Source organism: Bactrocera dorsalis, chromosome 5 (assembly GCF_023373825.1).
Source record: "Bactrocera dorsalis isolate Fly_Bdor chromosome 5, ASM2337382v1, whole genome shotgun sequence".
In the NCBI taxonomy this organism is placed as follows: Eukaryota; Metazoa; Arthropoda; class Insecta; order Diptera; family Tephritidae; genus Bactrocera; species Bactrocera dorsalis.
Window position 1 is genome coordinate 20,311,273 of NC_064307.1, and position 12,338 is coordinate 20,323,610.

Here is a 12,338-nt window from a genome sequence, read left to right on the forward strand (position 1 = left end):
GCTAGCGTCATGCGTCCACTTCCGCTCTTCCCGAGCTTTATTGTCTCAATTTTTTCTTTTTTTTGTTTGCTAATTTTGTTGCTTTTAATTCGGTAGCAAAAATACAGTTTTTTTTGCGGTAGACCATGTTCTAATTGGAAAAAGTTAGGTTAGGTGGAAAGATTTTCTTATAGCTAAACTCCCGTACACTCGCTTGTAATAAACATAGAAGCAAAATTCGTAAAACTCTCAATTCTCTAGCGTTTTTAATAATATAACCTAACAAAAATTAACTAAATATTAAGAATATGCAAAATCAGCCCGAAAATGTTCTCTTCGAAACAATTTCTCAAATGTGTGGAGTGAGTCTTGATACAATCCTTTCATCCTCACACGACTGCCACTATTAATCTGTTTCCATCTAGTTGGCAACTTCATAATCCCCTTTTCGTAGAAGCCTCCCTACAGACATAAAAATGGGTATATCGAATTCCGAGGTTAACTTACTATAATGACTGGACTAATTTGCGAAGAACTCTGGCAGCCATTTTTCACAAGCCCCTTTTCAGTTCAACTTTACACTAACAAGGGCGTTCGCCATGAACAGGAACAGGTGGTAATCACTTGGCGCTATGTCAGGGCTATCTGGTGGATGCGATAAAACCTCCCATCCGAGCTCGTAGCTTCTGACGAGTCATCAACGAAGAGTGTGGTCTGGTATTGTCCTGGTGGAACACTACACTCTTCCTATTGGCCAATTCTGGAAGCTTCTGGTCAACCGCTCCAGTTGTTCGCATTAGATGGTGGAATTAAGCGTCTGGCCATATGGGAGCAGCTCATAGTGGATGACTACCTTCCGGGTTGGCCTTTATTTGGGACGATACACCGGCCTTCGACAACGACCTTTTTGGCTTGTTATTGTCGTATGTGATCCATTTTCGTCACCAGTCACCATCCGCTTCAAAAATGGGTCGAGTTCGTTCCGTTTCAGCAGCATATCGCAGGCGTTGATTCGGTTCAGAAGGTGCGTCAAATCATGCAGCACCCAAACATCAAACTTTTTTGTGTATCCAGCCTTTTGCAGATGGTTTAAAATGGTTTGGTGACTAACTCCCATCTTCTGGGCGATGTCACGAGATGCCACATGCAGGTCTAACTCTATGTTTTCCATGATTTGATTGGTATTCGTCGTTACAGGTCTTGGGTCGGCTGGCTTTTCCATGGTGTCGTTTTCACTCGCTCTGAATCATCGAAACCATTCCTCCTCAGTCCAAAGTGATAGACTACCATCCCCCAAAACACCATAAATCTCACGGAACGTTTCTCTAGCGGATTTGCCTTAAGCGAAGAAAAACTTTAAAATAGCGCGAATTTCGGCATTAGTGAAAAACATGTTTACACGTCTATAACTGTTGAACGCAATATCCAAACTAATCATGCATATCGTCGCGGAAGGGAGATATTGACAACCTAATATTATCACCCAAAGTAGCACAACAATGTACGAGGAAATCGTTTAAATCAGCTTACTAAGCTTATATCTACTATGTAGCTATACTTGCTAAGGAAAAGATAGTACTATATCCTTTTATACCATAGAAATTGCTCCTGCGACGTTTCCGTTGACGTCCTTTTTTCTTGTTCTTGTTTAAATTATTATGTCCATGTTTAAGAAACTGGCAAAAGCTACAGAATTTATTAAACACAATTGTCCCTCAAAGAAATCCTAAAACTATGCATCTTTTATTCATATCCCCACACTTGTCTTTGCCAACCGAGTTGCCTTCGTTAAAATGCCGAGAGTATGACACTCACCCGATTTTATTAGCCATTCACTGCTAATGTTTGTCATCATTTCATTAATTACCCAAACATAAGGTTTACTAATTTCAATTTACGAACGAATTCTACATTTCATACAACAATAACAACAGCAGCCGTATATTCTATAGCGGAATATGGGCGGGGAAAAACACTTGATCGGCAGAATAAATGCAATTAATGCAGTCAACTGAGTGGGACGAGCAACCAGCAAGTGAAAACACGCACACACATTCATACACATATACATTCACACATATATACATACATATGTAGATGTATGGACCTGCGTGCAATGTGACTTGCAGCCACCCTGCCAGCAGCGCAACACCAGCAACCAGCCACCAACAAAAGAGTGTTCTAACATTTTCACTTCCGTCAGCAACATTAGTAACGGTATATCCGAGGTATTACTGTACGGCACACCCTCTGCATTAGCGACGTGGTCAATTGTTTGGATTATTTGCTGGTGAATTATTGCGTGTTGACGCATATGCCGACAATTTCCGCGCTCCCCTCCTGCTGCAGGTCGTATGTACATATGTATGTGTGTGAAGGTTGATGTATGTGTGTACTGATCTTTTAGGCACATAATTGCCGAAATTGCAGCCAGTGCTGCGGAAAATTCAAAAGGCAAGCGATTAATGCGCTTATTGACACACACACATACACATAAATGCATGTACACACGCTCATACAAACATGCTTCGTATTTGCCAACAGCGCCGCCGACAATTAGCGATGATATTAGAGAATTGTGATTGCAAAATTTCCTAGCGATTATATCGAAATCATTCCAACGGCACTTGTCTGTCGCCTCCGCGCACTTTCTCTCCCCTCATACACCCACTTACAATTTTTCGGCAAATGCATCGCAGCGCGAGTATACTACTTTACTCTATGTACTGATGTGTGTGTGTGTATACATATGTATGTGCTGTGGGGGTTGGCCAAGTTGCGAGCGCTAATAAAATGCGACAGATGGATTGTGTAAACAAGCAAATTGCGGAGTTAAAATGAAATATGAATTGTGATGAATCGGTCTGATTTGCTAAATACACACAATAATTCAATGAAATATCGAAAGGAAAATCGCATGTCTGCCTGTATACGTACATATATATGTATGTATGTATATGCGTATATAAAATGTCTGATCGAGTAAAAAAGTGACATATTTGCCGTTAATATCACCGAAATTTAGCGGATTTTTATACTTTTCATACTGGAACGACGAGGTAATGCAAATTCAAATGATTTTACTCCTAGCCGGCTGGTTACAACCAAATTATAAATGAGCGGCTTTTTAAGGAAAAAAGAATGTGTCCAATTTTCAGCTCGATATCTCGATATTTGAGGCACTAGTTTGCGTCTCGTCACGCTGACCAATTATACTACTAAATATAGGGTCTCCGACATTTTTTCCGAGTTATAAAAACATCGTGTAAACTTAGTATAACTTCTTCAAAGTATAAAAAGAGCTGACTCAAAAAAGAATGATGCTACAAACAATCCGAGAAGTGCTTAGCCTCACACCTCGATATCGCCACTATTGCACGTGAGTCTCATAGATAACTCTACTCAACAAATCTGAAGGAAAAATTTGCGACTTAGCACATCAGTCTATGGGATAACTGAGGTGTCCTGATTACGAATTTAAATTAAACAATTTTCATCATTTATATATTTTCTCCTTTTAGTAAATGGTGGTGCTTCGATCCCATATGAAAATTTTTACCATCATTTTCGGCTTTAGCAACCCAAAACTGGCAAGAAATCGCGTCACGTCATCACAGTCGAAAAATTTCTGTAAACTAGTGTAAGTTGAAAATTTGAAAATTTCATGCGAAACGGAGTAGAATCCAGTGAATCAGCAATTTTTAGAAAAATTTAAAAAAATACCCTTTGGTAATACTATTTATTTTTGAAAGAGGCACTACGCAGAGATAACTAAAAGCGCCTGAATGCGTTATATGGTGACTCTTCTTCTTCGATCAAAAATTGGTTTCCGGAGTTTCAACGTGAGCGCACTTCGGTTTTTAATGATTACCCTGGCGACCCCAAAAAGCAAAAAAGACCGAAAGTCATGTGTTCTAAGATTTACAAAGTATGATATACATCAACTACCAGGAGAGGGTAAATCGATCACAGTACTCTTCCATTCCGGAAAAGTTAGAACGATTCGAAGACGATTTTCAGAATAAACGACCAATAAATATATGTATGCGCTTTCATCATGACAAGGCACCTCAGTCGCCGCCAAGGCCAAAGAAGTCCATCATATTCTCTACATTTAATCCCACGTCATTTATTCCAACTTAAACTTAATCTTAAAGTCACTAGTCTCGAATTGCAGAATGGATGGGTCAAGTGTCTGCATATACCACAATAAATGCTTAAAAATTTCGACTAGAATCTCCAGAATTATATTGATAAAAGTGACATTACACAGATCATATGGTCACTTGGTTAGGTTAGTTTAGATGGCTGATCCCTCAGCATGATGGAGAGATCAACCTAAGGTTTGTTGTGTTCAGTCCTTTGTCCGCAGACGAAGAACTCCAGTGGTTGAATATTTAATAACTGCCAATAAAGCGCTCTCAAGCTATAACAAATTCACCTGGATGTCTGAAAGTATGAGTTCCGAGGTGCTTTGTCTTGTTCTGGAGAAAGCGGGACATTCAAAGTGGAAGTGTTGAAATGATTCTGTCTTATTTTTTTAAAAACAGCTGATGCAACTGGCATTCAGTGAAATATTCAATTTTACTGCATGAATCTCAATTGGAAAATGTCCAGTTAGGACTCCTACAACTATTGAAAGGTAACATTACCTGAGCGCGAAGAGTTCCCTAGACATGTTGGGATTTATCGTAGATCTGAAGGACATTGCGACTGTATAGCTGGTAGCTGACCAGTTGGATCTAAAGCCCAACAGTCCAGTAGTGAACCACAAGAAGCCTACGGGACTCCTACCCGTTCCCATTCCGAAGTTCTTGAGACTGCCTTACAGTTTCCTGCAATACCGCTGTGGCCATACATCCAAATCAGTCTAATCGTAAAATAGCTTGATTCTATAGATTCCCGTCAGTAACTGTAACTTATTTTATTTTTCGCATTTCCTAGCTCTTTTTTTATCGTATAAGGGCATATTGGCAAGAAGGTCTCTGAACTCGGCGGAACCGAGATTGATTCTTTCGGGTTTATCTGCTATTATCAGTTCGGTCTAGTGGAATCATCGCTCCGTATTTCTTTTGAAATGAAGCTGGCGACACCTTTACTGTCAATGGACAGCGGTAGAGATGGATGATAAATATTTGTATGGTCGCAATTGGAAGAAGATGATCTTGGCAACATCTGACTCCAACAAGACGGGGCTGCATGTCACACAGCACGAGCAACAACCAAATTATTGCCAAAAAAGTTCGAAGATTCGTTTTTTCGAAGAAATTGTGACATTGAATGGCCTCCAAGAAGTTGTGAATTAACACCATTAGGCTACTTCTTGTGGGGTAGTTTGAAGTTGTTGGTCTTTAGCAATTATCGAGGCTACCTTCAAGCTTTAAAAGTCAATATAGAACATGCTGTTCCTGATATACGACCTAAAAAAGTACTCGGGTTCATCCAATTCGTTCCCGCAAAAGAAGGCGTGGAAGCCATTTGAATGATGCTATATTCAGAACTAAATTGTATCGATTGTATGTATTTAATACTAAATAAAAAGACATTTGAATTTCCTTAACAATTTATGTGTGTTTTTAATGGAAATGATATCATATCACTCCTATTAGAAAGTCCTGTATATATTTTATTTGATATTAATTTAATAATCCTTAAGAAAACGAAATTTCTTCAACATTTCGAAAGGCTTTACCGATTTTAACCTTCTTCGATTCGCCACTTAACCCTCGTTTTGTTTGAGCTGTGCTCCAGCTGTCAAAAATTTGCATATGGAAGCAGCCAGAGACTTCCTCTCCAGTTTCGTTCAGTGCCACGATATTGAGAATGCTTTATTATAAATACTATTTTCTCACTCCCCTCTCCTTTAACTTACAATAGTAGCTTGTTTAAATCGCTACCCCTCCAAAGATTGTCGAATTAAATTTTTTATTTGTGTTGCCAACCACCTTCATTTAAAAATAGAACACACAAAATCGCATTTGAACCGAAAATTAATTGTATAGTCCACAAACAAATTTGAAATTACAAAAATACATATTTACAAACATATACACACACATAAATACATTAATACAAACTGGTCCATTTGCACCCACCATCTGTAAATATTTCTAATAAACTATAAATTGGCGAATAACAGTAAAATTATCGAAACGCAACATTTGAAAAGCGCGAGCGTCAAAGCTTATTGTTATTCAAAGGCGCAAAGCGGCAATCACAAATGTAAATAAAGCAGTTCTGGCACGTCATCAACTCTATACCCAATACCCATATGAATATGCCTAATCAAATATGTACATTGTCCCCGTGTATGTTTATATATATGAGTATGTATGTGTGCATGTGTGTTTGAGGGTAAAAGCAGTTGTGAGTCGAATGTGATCATCTGTGTTGACATGGAGATCAGCGCATGTTACCAATTCAAATCACTCGCAACTAAGCATGTTGTTGTTGCCTGTATTGTTGTTGTTGAAACAAAAAATCTACATACATACAGATAGCAAAAACAAATTTCATAATTGTCGTTGATATTTAACGCGCTCAATAAATATAATAAATATGGCATAAAAGTGCTTTTGTATATTGCGCTATTGTTGTTGTTGTTGCTTTTGTTGCTCTGGTTAGTGCCTCTTTCATGTCAACACGCACCAGTTCTGTTCACTTACCGAAAGTGGCATTATGACACCCCTCGCCAACAGCCCTGGCTGAGCGCGATCGCAACAAACTAATCCGTTTACATTGAACCGGCCGAGGTGGTGTTGCTGCCACAGTGGTGGTTTTTGTTGTTGTTGCTATTGTCGCCGCTGGTGTTAGAAGTCGCAATTGATTCGATTGTGCCGCGCTGGGTGCGAAAAGCGTAAAGTGCGCAGCAAAACAGCAGCGGATAATGCCAAGCATCCGCCGGCACCCCGTCATGCCACAACCGGAGCAGTGAGCGCTAACCTCAATTTAATTTGCAACAGATGCGGCAAATAACATTTGTCATCAACAATAATGTATAATAAAAGAAGAAGTAAGGATGTACTGAGTTTGAGCGGAATCGATTTATTTATCAACAGTTTATCACCTATATTTAAGTGGATCTCTCTTTTGTTACATCTTCTGGGTACCTGAATCAGTAGTACTTCATCGTAGTGGGTGATTAATCCAAAAAAATATATCACGATAATACGAGTGATGCATTTTATATGTTTCGAAGACGTCAAACTTCCTTCGGCAGACTAAAATCTCTTAATATTTTCAGTACCAGAGAGATGTTAATGAGTTATACCTCTGAATGCTTAGACGCAAGGACCTTTCAGTGATAACAGGAGTCACCGCGACAAGTAGAGTTTGATATTTGTTCAGACAGGCGTTAAGAGACGCTTGGTGAAGCGAGATCCCTTATGAACTTAGAACCTTTTCTATAACTATCGAATATTATGGGAGGATAATGAAGAAGTGTTTTTGTTCGCTCTTAGAGAATCCTATAGAACTTATTCTAATAGCTGTTTAGATTATATGAGCACCAAATCTATAATGGGCTTTATAATAAGGTGGAGCTTCATTGGCGAAGCAGATTTGAAATCGTAACCAATAGTTAATAGAGAACAGTTCGGATTGCCTAAGAGAATATCTTCAACTTATGTAGAAGCTCTTTGTCCCGTATAATCTTAAATATCATTTTCATAAATTTCTAGGTAATAAAAATATTCAAATAATCTTGAGGAATGCTCCCGAGTTATATTCTGATTACATAGAGTCGACTGTTTTGGAAATTGAAGGAGGCATTGTAATATTACGATTTTGCTTTTTTTTAACTCTGTGTGAAGATTCTGAAATCATTTCTTTGGATGGATCAAGGTGGTTGAAGTGATTGTATGTTTTACAGAGATGTAATCGAAGTCATGCGTGATACTTTAAATCAGACTAGCATCAAGAAGTGCGTAAAGCTTGTTTACCCTAAAATGGTATGTTGTTTTTTTAGAACTCTGTGTGCAGATTCCACAAAATTTTCTTCGAATGGATCAAGGTGAAATGGTATACTGTGCTTTCCACGAAGCTTTTAACACCCTGAAGAACGTCGACGTCTAATATACATAAATGATCAGCTTGACGCGCCGAGTCGATTCAGCCATGTCTGTCTGCTTGCATACACGGAAAAAAGTCAGTTTTTGAGATATCGGTATGAAATTTTGAGCACGTGCTTTTCTCGCCGATATTGTACCACTATAGCATATCGCTGTCAAACAAATTGACCACAATCAAGATCTTTTAATACCCTTGTATGATATAAGAAATGCATCCGTCAGGTTCGGTGTGGTCGAAGTTTACATTTTTTCCTTGTTTGATTGATTTTTTGCCTTTCTCTGATTATGTGGCAACGACGTTAAGTTATATGATTATAATAGTTTTTTCTTATGATTTATGCATTTCACTTATATTTCCTTATCCTTTCTATACTTTTAAGCTCAATATTTGTATAAAAATACTTTCAAGGTGGCAACTGTTTAAAAATTTATTTATTTTTAAATTATATAAAGCATTTAGTATATTATATTTAACAATTCCGTATACATATGTATTTATTGTTTTGAACTTAATATTTGTCTGAAAACATTATCAGGATGGCAACACTGTTTCAAAATTTATTTAATTCAATACAAAAAAGACCTTTAACATTTATAATTATTAGCTCAATATTTGTCAAAAAAATATTATTAGGGTGGCAATACTGTTTTAAAATTTATTTATTTTTAATTTATATAAAGAATTTAGTCTGTAATATTTAATATTTCCATATATTTATAGTTTTGCACTTAATATTTGTCTAAAAAGATCAACAGGATGGCAACACTGTTTAAAAATTAATTTAGTTTTAAACTATAAACAAATTTTAGTATTTTATATTTAACATTTCCATATATTTATTATTTTGATTTTCATATTTGTCTAAAAATTAAGAGGATGGCAACACTGTTTCGAAATTTAGTTATTTTTAAACTGTAAAACACCTTTAATATTTTATATTTCCTTGTATTTAAAGGTTTTAATTCAAAAAGTATCCTAAAACATCAACAGGGTGGCAACACTGTTTAAAAAATTTATTTAAATTTAAATTTTATATTTATAATTGTGTGCTCAATAATTATTTAAAAATATTATCAGAGTGGCAACACTGTTTCCAAAACTTAATTAATTTTAAACTATCAAATACTTTTAAGCTTACTCATATACACACACTTTACACAAATTTCAAATTTACAATTTAAATTAAAAATATTTTATTAAATACAGGTGGCAGCTCCTTAAAGCAAATTATTTGTAATAAAATGTTTTTAATTTGCCACACATATTTCCCAATTTTTTTATAATTTTTTTTTCTATTATTAAAAATTTTTTTACCAGAATATTCAAACGTTTGGCGGACAGACATCTTACTAATGTGTAAATATGTTTGTATAAACCAGTTCAAATATCTTTCTATCTCGGCAGCTTCACTTCATGATAACCAGCCCACAACTGAAAAATCGAATAAAATACCCTTTGCCATATTTAGCACTCGGGTATAAAAATGACAAACACATACACACTCACTATGCACTCACCTCTATTTGCACATTTGTTTGTATGACAGCATTTTCGAAAACACCGTATGCGACCGAGTGAACCGTCGGCAACCGAAATTCAATGCAATTGTTATAATTTGTTCAATTTAATTTGATTCATATGGAACGCCCCGCGCCAACCCTTTCGCAGCGTCAACACATTTCCGTGCTGCTTTGGGGTAATTGTGGCAAATTACCTGACGAAACGGTGCTTTGATTTTAAACATTATCACAGCATTGAAATCAATCATCATTATAACTATTTAAACTGTCATCATTCGTTGAATGACACACACTCTTCCATTTCTTGTTATTGTTGTTGTGGTCTCACCTCAGTGCCGTGTAAGTAGTGTTGATAGATAAAGCAAAACAAAAATGTTGCATGCAACAAATGTGTGACGCACATATGAAAAACACTCGAATGGTGATAACAATTCGACATTTGTGTCTGTAGTAGTTAACGTGTATGTGTGTGTAAGTATGACAAAACAAGGACATTCATGCATGTGTGTGTGTGCATTACCGATTGAATTGTACTCTAATGAAATTGCCCATTATTATCATTTAAGCACTAACACTCACACAATCGGAGCATAAACCATAACCATCACCATCATCACTAACAACAATAACAACAGCGTCAACAGTCGTCATCTTGTTGCGCCCCTTTCATTCATGCTTCACATACTTCATAATGCCGCTGTGCTTATTCAACGCAAGATGCCACCAGAAAAATATTTTCTTTGCGTGCTGTTGCGCGCTTTTCCCTTGCCTGTGTTTATTGTTGTTTCACATGCTCCTTTGTAGCCTACTCATTCACATTTAAGCGGTGTTCGAGTGTCACTCGAGGTTATCGCATGAATTACGTGCTAAAGTGGCCAGATGACTGGTGACAACAATGACAATTCCGGTCCAACTCGTCAGCATGCTGATGACAATGATGATGATGAGTTTGGTGATGACTGTGATGTTTTCGACATTTATGAGATTTGATTAGGAAGAATAGTTTTGGTGCTCGTTGTGTGCCCAGATTTTGAATAGGTGGGTCTAGTAAGTACTTATTTATTTATGGTGAGCCTCTACATCATAGAAGTGAAGATTCAGTTTAGTATGAACTTAACCGAGAATTACACAGATAGTCTCGCCAGAACAGCCCAGAAAATTAGGAAAAAGTACGAAAAATTCTTAGATCTTGTAATATACTCTATTATTATTTTAGGCAATTTGGAGATCAACCGTTATTTGATACCAAAACTATTTAACTGTTCTTTTATAAAAGTCGTTCCAAAACTCTCATCAATTTCCCAAATCTTATACAGTCGCGAATCGAACAAATTACTAATACGAATTTAATAGATTGAGAAAATCAGGATTACGTTTTTGGAGACTTATGTACAAGGCAATTGGCGACCAAACCCACACACACTCCTCTCTAAGCAGTTTCTACTCAGATTCTTTCGCAGAATCCATCCTTGCAGTCATCTTCTTGGAGCAGAGCCGTCCCCTACGGGTATCAAGTGACCATTCATTGATTTCGTCGACAAAACAACACAAATTACCGACTAAGTCAATGATGCAATGGACTTCAGACATCCACTAAACGTCTTTCATAGTGAAGCTATTAACGTTTTCATTGACTCGCTTCTAATGAATTGCGTCCTTGAAGATAAATCAACACCCATTGCAGAGGAAGAGCTCGAATTTTCCCGCGAATCTAAAGCAAGCCTTGTTTAACTTCGTTCTGGATACTGTAGCAGGCTAAACTTCTACTTAGTCAGATTCAATTCCGGCTTCCAAAATACACGCATTGCATGCAGTGAGTCCCCGCATGACATTAAGCTAACCTAACCCTCCTCTCATTAACGGACATCCATAGTATTAGCGGACCCGGATTTTTATCCAGCCAAGGACTCGGCATCATGCCTTGAAATTTTTATTGGTCTCATCGGGTCCGCTTTATTTTGGATAATTTAATACAAAACTGTTCGACAAAAATGTATTCCTCGTCACCAATATTATTGGCACTTCGGTGAAAAGCTCTGAAAATTATTGATTAATTTTTGAGAATTTATATCCAGTGGCAGACCATTTCATCTTTTTCAAGTTCAGAAAATTCAACTTTCCTTATCTACTGATATTGACTGATCCTACGTACTAGTTATTTTTATAGCGAGTCTTTCTTTCGTATGGACTTTCTAATTGGGGAACATCAACATAATAAAAACCAAAGTATCAACATAAATTTAGAAATGTATCCTCCGGTCCTGTTCTGCAAAGGGCAAAATTCCAAATTTAGCAATGAAAAAGGCATTGCTGACCCTCAGAGAGGTTATCTAAAGGTGATCTAGAAGATATATCACGCATTCGGAGAAATTGTTTTCTAAGGTTTCTTCAACCCCAGCAAAGGCTTAGTACATATTTCACTTTTAATTTCGTCACACTAATGTTCTATGAGGGCCAACGGGCTTCCCTTACTACTAGAAATCTGTATACTGTTTCCTCGTTCTCACCAATGATAGTCCCTAATCAACAGAAAGCATATGTAGAAATCCTTGAACCATTCTTCTCGGCTTGTACAGAAGTTAGAAGTTATTTCGTTTTCAAACACATGTTCAATATAGTCCAGGTTCCTATGCAATATCTGGGCTTATAGCCATTTACTTACATTGATTTCAAGATTTGCAAGTGTTGACCGTATGTTAGGGACGACTTACAAATTTCTTCTACGCGTTGAACTCAACAGCAAGTAGGATATGTCTACCAATAGTTATG